The sequence below is a fragment of the Oryctolagus cuniculus genome, chromosome 11, assembly GCF_964237555.1.
Source record: "Oryctolagus cuniculus chromosome 11, mOryCun1.1, whole genome shotgun sequence".
Lineage (NCBI taxonomy): Eukaryota > Metazoa > Chordata > Mammalia > Lagomorpha > Leporidae > Oryctolagus > Oryctolagus cuniculus.
This window is the reverse complement of record NC_091442.1, coordinates 96319254-96336714: the sequence shown is the minus strand read 5'-3', so window position 1 is coordinate 96336714 and position 17461 is coordinate 96319254. Positions and strand designations below refer to the sequence as shown.

At 42.8% G+C, this 17461-nt stretch overlaps 1 long non-coding RNA gene across 2 annotated transcripts in view; it reads left to right on the top strand.

The window, feature by feature from the left end:
* Positions 1–17461, top strand: part of LOC103348347 (uncharacterized) — a 237015-nt gene that overhangs the window by 1459 nt on the left and 218095 nt on the right. For both annotated transcript variants that reach the window (XR_011380191.1, XR_011380192.1), the window contains exon 2: positions 1429–1580. This is a non-coding gene — a long non-coding RNA (uncharacterized lncRNA). The remainder of the gene's footprint in view (positions 1–1428; positions 1581–17461) is intronic.

Genomic DNA, 17461 nt, shown 5'->3' with positions numbered 1-17461 from the left:
CCTTCGCTTTCTTACTGAAGCCACTGGAAGCTGAACTATCTCCAGGATTTTTAAACATGGGCAGAACACGTGTAGCTGGGAGCTCCAGGATGGCTAATCTGTTATTTTTAGATAATTGGCTCGCATTGAGAGTCTCACCATGGTCTTTTTTGAATGACAAAGAAGATTGTTTCCCTCTGCCTAAACCCTTTGAATGTCTGGCTTTGGGTCAGCACAATAAATACGAGTTGACTCAGTGTTGGTCCACACAAGTCTTGCTCATTTGTTCATTACATGAGGAGAGACCTGAGTCAGAAATCACCGAAGAGGAAAGGAGACGATGTCTGGAAACAAGTTGCTGAGGGGAGGAAAAGGAACCGTGTGAAAACAGTGAAAGTGAGCGCCTGGCCACTTGCCTCAGCATCCGGGCCAGTGGACATGGCGGGAAAATGTACCAGTTACTCTATGTATTTGCGTTGTCTCTGAGCCTCAGTTTTTCTCACCTCTCAAATGCGGGTAGTATGACTTAGAGCATCTTATGCAAGGCTTGACTGAGATACCATAGTGAGTCTGAGTGTCCATAAATCATTTAAAGAAATGCGATTCTCAAGGAAATTTTTATTGGAGCTCTCTCTTCCTTTTCCACAGAGTAGGAAAGTAATGGAGCAGGCTGAGTGCTTGTGGTGGGCTGTGGATTTTAACATTGAGGAAAGAGGGCGTCTCAATGTAAAAAAAATGCTGCAATGACTTAGTAAAAATGATTAATATAAATGATCATCCCCTGCACTTCATTCACTTATTTCTATGGTTTCTGGAACTATTTAAGAGAGACCTAAGAGAAAAGGAAACTTGTCTGACTGAAGTGACTGAATAAAGAAATGCTTGTGCTTCCATTTCCTATGTCAGTTCCTCAGTATGAGGGTGCATGCCCCAGCCCAAAGTTCCTGCTTAGTACAGTTTAACTCGTATAAAGCGTCTGAAATGCACTTAGGCACTGCTCAAAGCTTCGATCCTATCACAGCCAGATCACAGTCTGATAGCCACAGACTTGTTTTTCCTCTCTAAGGCCAGTAAGGACTGGGCTACACCAGTCACTTCACATGGTGATCAGAGTCCAAGTTCAGATTTAATCTCTGTTTGTTTCACTTGCCACAGCATTGTCATACCTGGATTTCCTATCCACAGAGTCATTTCTTAAACTACTTTTGGATATTTCCAACTTTCAGAGAAGGAAACAGGGTAACATTGCCTGTAGACTTGGTTTCCCTCGGGTCCTTTTAACAATGGAGCAGAGAATTTGAGCAGGTAGCTGCCTCTCTGAACTGGTGGCGTGGTCTTCTGTGACTGACTCACAATGTTACCATAAAGTAACTTCCCTCTCTTGGTGATAATGACAAATAATCCCTTCCTATGCCTTTCTAATGATAATCATTGCTATTCTTTATTGAGGGCTAGCCAGTGCTGGGTACTGCACATGATCTCATTTGGATGATCCTGGCAACAGCTCTATGAGGCAGCTGCAATCAATTGTCCCCATTTTACAGACTAAGAAACAAGGGACAGAGTTCAGCTCAAGTTCTCAACTCCTGCATCGTATTACGGTGAGTTTGTCTTGCTGCTTCTATTACATGTTCATTATTATTTTGAACGTGTTGCATTTTTACAAGGCTTTCATTTAATTTTAAAATGAAAAATTGTTGTGGGTGTTTAAGGTAGGGTACAGAAGAGCAGCTCTCCAGGTGGGAAATGGAAGTCTCAATTACAATTTCATTTCATCTAAAGTGAAAATTTTTTTCTTTTACAAAAGGTACAGATAAGTAAGGAGAGTCGAAAAGTTAAGAAGCCTTAAATAATGAAGGCATTAAGATATAAAAAAATCCTAAAAGGACTGGTCAATCCACTGAGCATTTGCAAAACTGTACAGACTTTTTTGGGGGGAGAGTTGACTATTTATGAACTTCTCTTTCGCTGAAATCAAGAACTGATTTTCAGATTCACGATGTATTTCCTGTTTTCTCAATTCCTATTTACTGAAGAGTCCTTGTTTCAGAAGCACTGGGTTTATGTGCAGTTCTCTGTAGCTAATGGAAATGTTTACTGGGAAGCAGACTTCTCTTCCCTTCTTTATCACGCAAGGAAAGGTGTATGCCAAGGGGTTATCTCCTTGCAAAGACATGACTTGACAGTTTCACAGGCTTCTTCAGGCCAGCACTCTTGAACTCCCATTTTTCTTGGGGATGGTTGTTTTTGCTCCATAGCAGGTCTTCATTTTTTATTTGAGGATAAATGCTAAAAAAAGAATGCTTGCCTGTAAGAGACACGTTAATCAATTGCAGGTAAAAGACCTTATTTTGATCTAGATTCAAATAAACGAACTTAAAGAATATTTGTGGGACCAACAGGGAATATGAACACTAAATATTTGATGATATTCAGCAACTATTGTGATGATGTTTGAAAAGTCCTTATCTTTTAGAGATATGTACTCAAATGTTTGCAGCTGAAGTAATATGATATCTGGGATTTTAGTTAAAGATTTTATTTATTTATTTGAGAGGTAGAGTTACAGACAGAGAGACAGAGACAAAGATCTTCCACCTGCTAGTTCACTGCCCAGATGGCTACATTGGCCAGACCTGGGATGATCCGAAGCCAGGAGCCAGGAACTAGGAGCTTCTTCCGGGTCTCCCACATGGATGCAGGGGCCCAATTATTTAGGCCATCTTCCACTGCTTTCATAGGCCATAACAAAGAGCTGGATGGGCAGAGGAGCAGCTGGGACTCCAACTGGTGCCCATATGGAATTCTGGTCTGAGATTTATTGCAAAACATTTGAGATTGCTGGGGACAGGGAAAATGGGTGGGTTTATGCTGGATTGCTCATTATTTGATTATTGTTAAGATGGATGCATAGGAATGCAGCCTTATTATTATCATTATTTTTTTGCATTTCTTTGAAACTTTCTATAATAAAAATATTCTACGAAATTAAGTTCAAGCCATTAGCAAAATTGGAGAGAGGACCAAGGTGAAAGAAAGGAATGGAGGATATTCCATATTTTTGGAAGACATGAAAGTGAATCTTCGCACAATTAGAATATAATGTGTGCACACCTGTGATATACTACTAGAGTCTAAAATGACTGCTTAGAAACTTACTTGATCAGAAATAAAAAAGAACCACAGAAGTCCATTACTTTGGTTCTGAATATTTGAGTTTACCCCTTTCTCTCTTCTGTCTATAAAGTGAAAGAAGGGTCTTCATTGTCAGGTGCAAAAATTGATCTGAGGTTATATAAATGCATTTTTTGTAAAAAAAATTTCTATTTTAAAAACTTATTTGAAAGACAAGAAGAGGGAAAAAGTGATTTCCCATTGACTAGTTCATTCCACAAATGCCAACAATAGGCAAGACTGGGCCAGATGAAATCCAGGAGCCTGGAATTTAATCTGGGTCTCCCATATGGGTGGCAGGAACCCAAGTACATGAACTGCTACCCTGCTACCTCCCAGGGTATACAACAATAGCAGGAACTAAAATTGCAAGTGGAGCCAGCATTCAAATCTAGGCACTTGGGTATGGTGTGGGAGCATTCCAAGTGACATCTTAACCATTGTACTCAATGCCCATCCTGTAGGGTTTCTTTTTTTAAGATATTATTTATTTGAAAGTCAGAGTTACAGCAAGAGAGGGAGAGACAGAGAGAGAGATAGAGGAGAGATTTTCACCCCCAAAATGGCTGCAATGGCCAGGGCGGGGCCGGGCTGAAGCTAGGAGCCAAGGAGTTTCATCCAGGTCTCCAATGTGAGTTCTGGGGCGGAAACACTTGGGCATCCTCCACTGCTTTCTCAGGCACATTAGCAGGGAGCCGCATTGGAAGTGGAGCAGCTGGGAATCTGCAGAAGTCCCTGAAAATGGGCACCTGGAAGATGGTGAATTTTTTTTTGAAATTATATGTAAATTTTATGCTTGTGAACATGTAAACTTTTTTTTTGTAGAGATGAGTTCATAGCTTTCGTAATAATGTGCCAAAGAATTAAGAATCACTGCCTTGAGCAAACTGATCTATAAATCCCAGACAAGGGGAATGTGAGTCTGAATCTGTCAATAGAAAGTTAACATCAAAGCTGGAATTAGGTGAAGCGTCAGATGATCTAGGTGCAGGGTTCCGGAGTAGGGTACTGTGGCTATGCGCTGGCAAGCTTGTAAACCAGAATCCGTTTCTAGGAGCAGGAACAATATCTGGAACTAAGAAAGAGGAACAGAAAGACACAACAGAGGTAGTCTTTGTAAGCCCCCATTGCTTGAAAAGGAATTGATTTTAGACTTGGGTAAGACACAAAGTTTTCCATTAACAGTGGTGTCTTCCAGTATGAGTTAATGTGTCTGAGCTCCCAAATGGCTGTGATGGCTCCACTTTCCTTTCCAAGTTGCTCACACCTTTGTAAACAATCTGCAAGACGATGTACTTATAATTGATGGACTTCAGCTTTCTATTACTCACACACCCCTATTCACAGCATCTATAAAATTATATCTGGGGCTGGTGCTGTGCATAGTAAGTTCAGCCTCCACCTGTGGCACCAGCAACCCAGATGGGTGCCGGTTTGAGTCTTGGCTGCTTTTTTTTTTTTTTTTTTAAGATTTATTTATTTATTTGAAAGGCAGAGTTACAGAGAGGCAGAAGTGAGAGAGAGAGGGAGAGGTCTTGCATCTGATGGTCATTCCCCAGGTGGCCACAATGCTGGAGCTGAGCCAATCCGAAGCAAGGAGCCAGGAGCTTCCTCCAGGTCTCCCATGTGGGTGCAGGAGCCCAAGGACCTGAGCCATCTTCCACTGCTTTCCCAGGCCATAGCAGAGAGCTGGATCAGAAGTGGAGCAACCGGGACTTGAACTGGTGCCCGTGTGGGATGCCAGCACCGCAGGCCGGGGCTTTACCTGCTATGTCTCATTTTATATGGATAAAATATTTCAGAGTTTCATAGAATGATTCTAAGAGGAAATTCTTGGCTTCCTGTGGCTCTCATATCACTTGCTAATATTTGACCACTAAAGATCTAAGTCAGATTGGAATAATTTATCCTGTTTAAAGAACAGTATCTATGAGAAAACTTCAAAAAGTGAATGGTTAATGGGACTGTTTCATATGGAATATTTGATGGATTTATTTTTGAATTCCATTCAAACATTGTGGTAGGCACTGTAAAGGATGCAAGAGAAACAGAAGACAGTGCTGATATTTGCAGTCTTTGGGAAACGTGAAACAAAACAAGGTAATACAGGGCTTCCGGAAACTGCTCTTTAACCATAACTCCACCCCCCACCATGAAAGTAGCTTTCCATATCACTTTTCCTTTCTGTTTGTAAAGAAAATAAATAAGTATGTGAGAGAGCAGACATGTCCTGTTTCAGTTGTATGATCTCCAAGAGTCCTTTATTTTACTAATTAATAGGAAAGTCACGTTCACTCACAGGTGCATTATATAGGGATGAAATTTTCAGGCGGAACCTTTGTACAGGTAGTCATTAAAAAAACCACTGTTCTCAGCCGGCGCCGTGGCTCAACAGGCTAATCCTCCACCTAGTGGCGCCGGCACACCGGGTTCTAGTCCCAGTCGGGGCACTGGATTCTGTCCCGTGTTGCCCCCCTTCCAGGCCAGCTCTCTGCTATGGCCAGGGAGTGCAGTGGAGGATGGCCCAAAAGTCCTTGGGCCCTGCACCCCATGGGAGACCAGGAGAAGCACCTGACTCCTGCCTTTGGATCAGCGCAGCGCGCCCGCCGCGGCAGCCATTGGAGGGTGAACCAACGGCAAAAGGAAGACCTGTCTCTCTCTCTCACTGTCCACTCTGCCTGTCAAAAAAAAAAAAAAAAACAAAACAAAACACTGTTCTCCTTTGACAGTTTAGTAATGCTAACATAAATATCCACAGATGTCAATTGTACACAGTGTAGATATTTTTGCTTTAAGAGACCATTGCATATCCTAGGTTTCTTTGCCATGGAAATCTAAACCGTTGTTCTTAAAACATGTTACTTTAGGTAAAGATTCTTTATCACTTTATCTTTATCAATTTAAAATATTTGGAAAAGAATAAATGCTTAAGTTGTCATTTTTTTAAAAAAAGATATATTTATTTATTTGAAAGTCAGAGTTACACAGAGAGAGGAGAGGCAGAGAGAGAGAGAGAGAGAGAGGTCTTCCATCCAATGGTTCGGTCCCCAATTAGCTGCGACGGCTGGAGCTACGCCGATCTGAAGCCAGGAGCCAGGAGCTTTTCCGCGGGTGCAGGGGCCCAAGGACTTGGGCCATCTTCTACTGCTTTCCCATGCCATAGCAGAGAGATGGATCGAAAGTGGAGCAGCCGGTGCCCATATGGGATGCCGATGCTTCAGGCCAGGGCGTTAACCTGCCATGCCACAGCCCCAGCCCCTTAAGTTGTCTTTGATTTTTACTTCTATTTGGGTTAGTTAGATGCTAAAATTTTTAAATCCTCATCTGGAGAAACTTGGGGATGCTGTAAGATGGACTACAGGGGTAGATTCTTGAGGAAAATGCTCAGGGTTTATATGCCAGGTTTGCAAGTGAAACACAAAACTATTTTGAGCTGTCTGATCACAGGGGCACAAGCCATATGTTCATGGACTCTTTAACAGTGCCATCTGTCAAAGCCACTGCCACAGGCTACTCTGGTAGGGGAAGATTCACTGGGCAAAAGCCAGGATGCCTGGCATCTGGAACCAGTGCCTCTGATTCTCTGCATCTGTTTCCTTCTGTCTGAAATGGAGGTGATAATATCTACCCTTCCCATCTCTCAGGGTTTTGTGAAGACAAATCATAGTAATGAATAGTTAGAAATACTTCAGGCCGGCTGGTGCCGCGGCTCACTAAATTAATCTTCCTCCTGCGGCACCGGCACCCCGGGTTCTAGTCCCAGTTGGGGCGCCGGATTCTGTCCCGGTTGCTCCTCTTCCAGTCCAACTCTCTGCTGTGCCCTGGGAAGGCAGTGGAGGATGGCCCAAGTCCTTGGGCCCTGCACCCGCATGGGAGACCAGGAGGAAGCACCTGGTTCCTGGCTTCGGATTGGTGCAGGGCTCTGGCTGTAGCAGCCATTTGGGGGGTGAACCAAAGGATGGAAGACCTTTCTCTCTGTCTCTCTCTCTCTCACTGTCTAACTCTGCCTGTCAAAAAAAAAAAAAAAAAGAAAAAAAAAAAAGAAAAAAAGAAATACTTAGGCCAAAACACACAAAATGAATTCAAACTTGTAGGATAATTTTCCAAGAAAGAAAACAAATGAATTGAAGTAAAAAAATCAAATCCAGGTATAGTGATGTAGCGTTTTGTTTCCCAGGTTGCCACAGAAGTGCAGAGAAAGGGATTTTGAGGGAGCCTCTAATGTCTTCATCATTTTCAAAGGATTTCCCACAGCTATGATTCCAGTCCTGTGAATTCTATGAAAGGACATACAGCTGCCCACTAGGTTGCTAGTAGATCTACATAGCCTAGAAAAAGATGAATGATTTGGTGCAACCTTATAGGGTAGGCCATGGATTGCTGATAACAAATCATTGTTTAAGTTTTTCCTTTAAGAAAATGTCCCATCTGAAAGTTAAGGATTTGTGGCAAAATTACAAGTGTCTATCACCATCAAAGGCAGCCATGGGAAAAATCTCTGCCAGGCACCACACCAGAGCATGTGGTTTTTCTCTTTTATCCAGTGTTGTGTCCTGGGACCACTTCTTATACAAAATAGATCTTCAAAAAGATCATAGACGGGGCTGGTTTTGTGATGTAACGGATTAAGCTGCCACCTGCCATGATACCAGCGTGTTGAGAGTCCCAGCTACTCTGTTTCTGATCCAGCTCCCTGCTAATATGCCCAGGAAGGCAACAGATGATGGCCCAAGGACTTGGGCCCCTGCCACTCAAGTGGGAGACTTGGCTGAAGCTTCTGGCTCCTGGCTTTGGCCTGGCCTAGCCCTGGATATTGTAGCCATTTGGAGAGTAAACCAAGAAGATCTCTCTCTCTGTCTCCCCCCAACCCCATTACTCTGCCTTTCAAATAAATAAATAGTTTTCAAAGTTTCATGGAAATTGTGTGTTATATTTGTAGATTAAGAAAAAAAAACTTTGTACCAAAAATAAATTTATCTTTGAATTCCATTTTCCACAAACTTTTTGAAGTCCCTTCTTGTTTTGAAGTCTCCTATCCTCAGTGAAGACTCCTGTCTTTCCCAAAGCCATCCTGAAATGATTCTAATCTTCCAGTCAACATAGTCTTAAATGTGAGGGTACTTTTAAAAGTTTGTGGGAAATGGAATTCAAAGATAAGTTTATTTTGGTTTAAGAGTTTGTTGGGAATCCGTGCACAGTATTTTCATAATACACAATTTCTGTGAACTTTTTCAAGACCCTTCATACATTATTCTTGAGGGAATTTAAGGGTATTTCCTGCTTTTGTTCATAATCCAGTGATATTACACCTATTTTTCTTGGCTAAAGGAAACCAACCACTGAAATACTTTCTCACAACTGCTGCCTACCCTTATTTGAAGAGTTCTTATCTACTCTTTGCTGGTACTGAGACCTTTTTAAAAGGCTAAAACCCATATTATTCTCCAAAATATGTTTGGTTAAAAACTTAATGCCTGGGGCTGGTGCTGTGGCACAGTGGGTTACACCACTGCCTGCAGCACTGGCATCCCATATGGGTACCAGTTCAAGTCCGGGGGGTACCACTTCAAGTCTGGGGTGTACCACTTCTAATCCAGCTCCTTACTAATGCTCTTAGGAAAGCAGTGGAAGATGACCCAAGTACTTGGGCCCCTGCGTCTACATGAGAGACCCGGATGAAGCTCCTGGCTCTAGGCTTAAGTCTGGACCAGCCCCGGCCATTTTGGCTATTTGGGGAGTGAACCAGTGGATGGAAGACTTTCCTCTCTCTCTCTCTGCCTCTTTCTCTCCCTTCTGTGACTCCACCTTTCAAATAAATAAATAAATAAATCTTAAAACCCTAAATGCCTAATAACATGGTTATAAAATTGGTTTATTAGGTGTGAAATATAAATACAGCAGTCACAACCATTCAAAGATCCTAGTAAAAGAACTGAAAATAGAGTTAATAATATTTATATTTGGGTGGCATATAGATGAATTTTTTTCCTTTATACTTCCTTGTATTTTTCAAATTTTCTATCCTGATTGTTTATTAGAATATAGTCTTTGTGTTTTTTCCCCAAATATTAAGTATTAATTTCACATTGGTTAATACAATGAACCACTTAAAATCCCAAAAATAATGATAAAACATACAGTTTTCTGGGAGGAGCTGTTGTACAATAAATGAGTTCATTCCAGACCACTCCCAAGTTAACCAAGAGCACAGCCTCTTAATGTACAAAGTAGGAAGTGATAAAGCTACTGTAGCTTTGTGGTTAACTTCATTTAGCTTTAGCCACTACGGGTGTAAATCCCAAGGAAGCCCACATTAGTGTCCTCCCTTTCATCCATCACCAGCTGTTCCCTTTCCAGGTTCCTATTTTATTTCTATACCTTCCCGATGGCCTAAAGCAATGAACAGGAAGGACAGCGAAAATGAGGCAGGTTGAACATAAAGGTATAAGGAAAAGAAGATTTTCTTTTTCTTTGCTCCCATCTTTGGATGGCTAGGAGAGGTTCTTTGGATGAATTCGGAGAAATAAAATATGTGGCTGAAAACCCAACTGCTGTAGCCAGAGAAGCTTGTGACCCAGTTATGGGAGTGCAATTGAGTTGCTTCTTATTTCTTACAGTGATACAGTAACTTTTTAAAAACCATGGGAGCACACAAGAGTTTCTTTCTTCCTTTTTTAGAAAGTACTTTCATGACAATGACTAACTTCATCTCATAAACATTTTGTGAAATTGATCAAGGTATAAAGCAGCCTTTTGAATTATTGTAAAAAAAATTTTTTTTTTAATTTGAGAGGCAGAAAAAGAGACAGATAGACAGACAGATCCATCTTCCATTTGCTGGTTTATTTCCCCAATGGCTGCAACAGCTTGAGCTGGGCCAGGCTGAAGCCAGAAATCAGGATGGCAAGCCAGGTCTGTCACGTGAGTGATAGGCACTCAGTTACTTGAGCCACCACAGCTGCTTCCCAGGGTCTGCATTAGTTGGTAGCTGGATTCAGCAGCTAGAACTGGGAAATGAACCCAGGTATACCAGTTTGGAGTATGGAGATCCTAACCATTAAATTATATGCCTATTTCCTAAAGCAGCTTTATGGTATAAGATTGTTGCAATAGCATATACACTAAAGGTTTAGTATGCAAACTGGGTAAGGAGGTAGAGCAGTGCCTATTTGGAGGCCCTCCTAAAATTTTGATTAGCTCCCCAAGGACACACAAATGTTCAAAAAGTAAAAATTATACTCTGTGATGCAAACAATGTTTTTTCAATCTTACTTAAAATGTTGGGTAGGAAAACTGTCTCTAGGAAATTTTGCCTTTGCTGTTTATTTTGCAACATGCAATTTGTGCAATTATAAGATAAGCCTCATAAGTACTACTTGCAGGGAAGAAAAATAAATATTTGCAAGCTGGGAAAGAAGAACAATGAGAGCTGTGTGTCTACAGTGACTCTCTGGGGGCTCCACAAAGCCTGGCAGAGAAGGTCTTGAAATCAGAGTTCCCAGGAGTGGTAAAGAAAGGAAGAGAGGGGTTCAGACTGGGAAGATCATGTTCCAAGACACCACTGTGTGAAAGAGAAGCTTCAGGAAAATGAAAGTTGCTATGGAAAATGGCTGAAGACAAGGCCAGAGAGCCAGTATCAGCTATGTCACAGACCGAGATGTAGGCTAAGGAGATTGCACCCTTGTGCAAACCAAGAATATCAAAGTGACCTCAGAAAGAGGGTTTCTGGGTCAACACAGTTGCATTTATCTATTTATTTATTTCATTTAAAAGGCACATGCGCACACGCACACACACACAAAGAGAAAGAGGAAGAGATAGAGAAAGAGAGAGAGAGAGAGAGATCTTCTACTTACTGGTTTACTCCACAAATGCCCATAACAGCCAGGAGCCCAGAACTCCATCTGGTTCTCCCCATGGGTGACAGGGACTCAAGTACTTGAACCGTCACTGCTGCTTCCCAGGGTATGTGTGTTAGCAGGAAGCTGAATCAGACGCAGACGAGCTGGGATTCAAACCAGGAACTCCAAAATGGGATGCAGGCATCCCAAGAGACAACTTAACCATGGTGCCAAAATTCCTGTGCCATAACTTTTTTTCTTTTCGGATTATTTATTTTTAAGATTTATGTATTTACTCAAAAGTCAGTTACACAGAGGAGAGGCAGAGAGAGAGAGAGAGAGAGAGAGAGAGAGAGGTCTTCCATCCGTTGGTTTACTCCCCAGATGGCCACAACGGCCGGAGCTGGGTTAATCCGAAACCAGGAGCCAGGAGCTTCTTCCAGGTCTCCCACATGGATGCAGGGGCCCAAGAACTTGGACCATGTTCTACTGCTTTCCCAGGCCATAGCAAAGAGCTGGATCAGAAAAGGAGCAGCCGGGACTAGAACTGGCGACCATATGGGATGCTGGCGCTTCAGGCCAGAGCTTTAACCTGCTGCGCCACAGCGCCAGCCCCCATAATTTTTTTAAAAATTATTTATTTATTTAAAAGGCAGAGTTACAGAGAGGCAGAGGCAGAGACAGAGAGAGGTCTTTCATCTACTGGTTCAGTCCCCAGATGGTCACAACAGTCAGAGCTGTGCCGATCTGAAGCCAGGAGCCCGGAGCTTCTTTCTAGTCTCCCACGAGGGTGCAGGGGCCCAAGGACTTGGGCCATCTTCTACTGCTTTCCCAGGCCATAGCAGAGAGATGGATCAGAAGTGGAGCAGCCAGACTTTTTGAACTTGCTCCCATATGGGATACCAGCACTGTAGGTGGCGACTTTATCTGCTAAGGCACAGCACCAGTCCCCCATAATTGTTTTTTAATAGTTGTGGATCTGGATGCCTTTGCATGGGGCAAATTTTCTCCACATGCACACAGGTTTTCTTTTCTTTCTTTTTTTTTTTTTCTTCTGTTTTAAACCCCATGACTTCACACAATGCCTGATAGTGCAGGCATTTGCAATTGTCTTGACATGTCTGGGTAGATAATGGAGAGCCACAGAAAGATGACCCTAGGTTGGTGGTATGATCAGATTTGCAGTTTAGAAAGACCTTTCAGGCAGCAAGGTGGAAAATGGGTTTTGTGATAGTTGGCAGCAAGAACAGGAAGGAAGGGTTGGTTAGAGAGATACTCAGAAGACAGAATCTACAAAACTTGCCATGGATGGTATGTGAAGGCAAAGAAGCAAGAGGTCTCACAGAGCTTCCAAGTTCTTGTTCTGGTGAAGGGGTGGAATGGTTGTCACTCACTGAGATGGGGATTTTGCAAAAGAATTTTCAACGTGGAGTGAAGGAATGTTGAGTTCAGCTTGAGACCAGAAAGTCTCATGGCCTGTAGGATATTTTTGTTGAGCTGAGATATGATACTAGGAGCTTTGGGCTTCATCCCTGGCCCACACCCAAGCCTAGCTGTGGGGGCATGGGCATCTCATATTATGGTTGCTTTACCAGCTTCTTTAGCTGTCTCCCAAGGCAAAGGTGGATCTCCGTACTCTTCTTGTAGTCACTTTAGTTCTCCATTTGTATCTGCCCTGCAGAGGGTTTCAGGTGGAATGTTACCTCCTTGTATTTCCTCTCTCCCACCCTTCAACTCACTGCCCCATGGTTGTTTGCACTGTTATTGTCAGTAGGCCATTGTGCTGCATGGTTAACCACCCAACAGCCTGTGCTATTTGTGGGCTGTGTGTGAAGTGAACCTGAGCTGCTACAAGCAAGAGGTGGCAGATACCCAGTCTTGGCTGCGAGCACACCTGTGGCACAGAGGGCTTCCCTGTCACAGGAAGACCAGCTGACTCATCTGTAATAGGCCTGCAAGATCAAGTGGGGCCCAGGCCGGGCGGCTTGTGAGGTTGGGAGTAATGGCAGAACCATTCTTAGAAGTTTGGCAGGACGTGAGCAAGGGAACAGCAACTTTCCAGGCCATAAAGCATTTATATTGCCTTCAGGAATTTGAAACTGTTTCCTCTGGGTCTGGATCTGGGCTCTAGAAATAAAATCTGCTGTAAAGCATGCCTCAAAATGATCAAATTCATGGTTGGACTTTGGCATTTGGTGCAGTCTGAAAGAGTCAAACAAGTGACCAGCAAGTGCATGCTGTGAGGGACCTCTGCAAGGGCTGGGACCCCATTGACATCCCTTTCTGAACCCCGGGGCAACTCCGAGACACTTGGGAAATCTGCATACTATCCTTGGAGTTGGGACCAAGAAACCCCCGGATTAAGGGGAAGAGAGGCTCATTGGAGCATGTCTGAATGCCTTTCTATGTTTGTGGGTTTTTAAACTATTTTTCATTTATTTTTATTTTTATCTGAAAGGCAGAGAGACAGAGATCTTCCATCTGCTGAATCACTTGCCAAATGACCTCAATAGCCACAGCTGAGGCAGGCTGAAGCCGGGAGCCCAGCAACCAATTTGGGTCTCCCACATGTGTGGCAGAGATACAAGAATTTGAACCACCACTCACTGCCTTCCAGAATGGCAGGGATACAAGATTTTGAACTATCACCTGCTGCCTCCCAGGGTGCTAATTATCAGAAAACTGGATCAGAATCAGATGAGCCGAGACTTGTACCAGGCACTCAGATATGAGATGCAGGGGTCCCAGTTGGCATCTCAACTGCTGCACCAAATGCCCACCCCAGTTTATTTCTTACTATTGTAAAAGCACCTTGTGTGAGGTGAACGTGATAACCACCACACTACGGAAACCAAGCATGTAAAAGCACCTTGTAAGCCAGTTTTCTCATACAATATCCAACATTGAAAATTGACAGAGTGTCTGATTTTAGTCTACTTTATAGTTAAAATGTGGTATCTCACTTCAATCTGTATTTATTTATTTGAAAGACAGAGTTACAGAGAGAGTTAAAGACACACACAGAGGTCTTCCAGCTGCTGGTTCACTCCCCAAATGGCCTCAGAGGCCAGAGCTGAGCTGATTTGAAGTCAGGAGCCAGGAGCTTCTGCCGGGTCTCCCAAGTGAGTGTGGGGGCCCAAGGACTTGGGCCATCCTCTACTGCTTTCCCAGGCCATAGCAGAGAGATGGATCAGAAGAGGAGCAGACAGGATTAGAACTGGCGTCCATATGGGATGCTGGCATTTCAGGCCAGGGCTTTAACCTGCTGCACCACAGTGTCGGCCCCTGTATTTCTTTTATTACTAATGTGGTTGAATACTTTTTCTTCTGCAGAAAATTTCATTTTGTCATTTTACAGTGGAAACAAATGGTCTTTTCTTAAGAAAGCAAACTTTCCAAATGATCAATAAACTAGTCATGGAAAAAAAGTGATCCAGTTGAGGATAGGGGGATAAAAATAAAACAATGAAAAATAGCCACAAACTGAACTTTCTGTCTCTTGTTATTTTTAGCTAAGGGCCTTATTCTATAATCTTGATTTTTGAATAGTTCTTGCTTTTTAGGCAATGCTTTTATTTTCAATTAGTTTTAGAAGGGTTTTGCTCCTGTTTGAAGGAAAAAATAAGTTCAATCTTGTATGGCCAGATTCTTAAATAAAAATTTATCAACTAAGGAAATCTTTAAATTCAAATCTACCGTTGATATATTAAGAATGATTAAGGAAGAGCCAAATAGCCGGTGTCCTGGTAGGCACTTGCTTTTGGCCTTGATGTTCAGCAATAAAATTAATTAGTGAGATTTGGAAGTATTTGAATCCTTTGTGTCAAATCTCTGGGTAGATACCATCTTATTAGTACACTGCCCTTTTATTTCAAACTGTAATTCTCTTCAACATCAACACACACACATATATCTAAAGATATACATTATATATATGTATCTATCTATATATATACATAGTCTAACTGGCATTTTCAGTCATAGCTCATTTGAACTTAGGAAAGCTCAGTTCCTATTTGTAGAATCGCCAGAGCTATGGTGTAGTGGGTAAAGCTGCTGCTTGAGGCACTGCTATCCCATATGGGCGCCAGCTGGAGTCCTGGCTGCTCTACTGCTGACCCAGCTCCCTGATAATGCACCTGTGAAAGCAGTGAGGCTGGCCCCAGTGCTTGGGTCTCTGCACCCACGTGGGAGACCAGGAAAGGGCTCCTGATTTTGGATCGGCCCAGCTCCAGCTCTTGCAGCCATCTGGGGAGTGAACCAGCAAATGGAAGGTTTCTCTCTTGGCCTCTGCCTTTCCCTCTCTGTAACTCTGCCTTTCAAATAAATAAATCTTAAAAAAAAGACCTAAAACACTTAAGATATAAAAAAATTAACATTGTTACAGTAAATACTAGTATGATTTTTATTATATTAGGTATTAGTAAAAAAAAAATATATATATAGCACCTTGGTAAGTTCCTGTTTTGGGAGAGTCCATGAGCATGTAGGCGGTAGGATACAGTTCAGGATCTGGGGGTACAGGCAATCTGCAGCTGAAAGCCAGCTCCTTCATTTACAGTATTTGCCATGTGGTCTTTGGCTCATTCTGTTTCTGTCTTCTCATTTGTCAGGTGGGGCTACTAACACTGTCTTATAGAGTTAGGGTAAAACATGTAAAGCACCTGGGGCAGGAGTCTGGCACAGCATCTAAAATACCACATCCCATATCTCAGTCCTCTGCTTTTGCTCCGCTTCCTGCTGATTTGCACCTCAGGAGATGATGATGAAGCCTCAAGTACTTGGACCCTTGCCCCGGTCCAGGAGATGCAGGTTGAGTTCCACTGGCTTTGGCCTGGCCCAGCCCTGGCCCAGCCCTGGTCATTGCAGGCATTTTGGGAAACAACCAGTGATGGAAGATGTCTCTCTTTCTCTCTCTGCCTTTCAAGAAAGATGAAAACAAATACATAATTTTTTTTTTTTTTTGCAGTAAAGGATGTGGTAGCCACTCATTTTCATCAACAAGACTATCAGGAATGTATAAAATCAAACAGAAGAAGACATCACTGTTACTCGTGAACCTAAGTTATATTTGAAAGATGGAAGGGTTATTTGTACTGTTATATATACTGAGTCTGATTTCCTCATCTCACCTGGAAGGACACATGAACAGAGAACTTCCTGTACTCCCCTGGCATATTCTTCCCATTAACTAAATTCGCTCAATGGGCAACCTTCTAAGCCATTTGTACTGAGATGATCCAGTCTGCAAGAAGGTCTAAAACCCCTTGTGGCCCGAGAGCACTCCTTTCCCATACCACTCCCCTCTCGGGCCCTCCCACTACGCCCTTGAAAATCATTCCATGGAGCCTGTACAGGGAGTGAATAACTGCTCCTCACTCCACCCTCCTACAGAGACCGCATGAATTCCTCCTGTGTGACTGAGACTCCTCTGAATGTCTCTGACCCTGTGGGACTCAGCCTGAAAGTAAAACATCCCTTCCCGTCTGAGACCTTGCTGGCTCTCATTTCCAGGCTTCCCTTCACCCTGAGAGTGACAGCAGTAGAGTTAATTTTGTAGTGGTAGTTTCTCTTGCTGGCTCAGAGGAGAAGCTCAATAAAGATGTATTCATTGGAGAAAAAATGGTTTCAACCAAAGGATTCCTATCCTTAATAATGGTGTTCTAGGACTGAATTAGGACTAAGTTTTCAGCCATCTCCCAAATCCTTTCTTCTGCAAACTTCAGCACCTGTCCTTCTGACCCACCAGGAGGGTGCCCTCTTTGCTACTTTTCTCTGCTTGGAGTTCTTTTGTTATCTAATCTTTTCTACAACCCTGGAGGCTGGTTTTATCTTCCCTGCTTTACAACTGAAGCAGCTCAAGAGATATGAAGCTATCCTTCAAAGACTCAAATGGATTGGATTCCAGATTTGTCTGACCCCAAAGCCCAGTGCTCTTTCCACTGTTCTACACTATCCCCAAGAATAGAACTGTACTGTTACCTCAGGTGCACAAGATGGAACCCCAAAATTTTCACAAATAGGTTCGAAGCATGGGAGAAGTGGTGGAGTCAGTTTTGAATATGGCCAGTGAGCTTCAAATACTCACAACAGCATATTGTTGAGATTTTAGTTTCTTCTGGTTCTGTATTAAAACAATGAAGTCCACCAGGGGAGAGCAGAGCTGGTTAGCAGGGAGTTACACGGGGGTAGATGACCAGGAATTTATGCCAACGCTGCATTGCAACTTTATTCCCTCACCTGTCAGTTTGGTAATCGCTCCTTTCAATGAAGGACCAGGAAGGAGATGCTATGATGGCCACACGGAAGGTAAACTGCACACGGAGATGCCATGAACATTCCAAAAAGCCTTATGCATGCTAAAGCCATCCTAACTGTATATTCAATTAAGGTACCACCCCCTACTTCATGGAAGAGACTGATAATGTTAGGAGAGATCCATTTTGCTCTTGAACATGCTTGGGGAT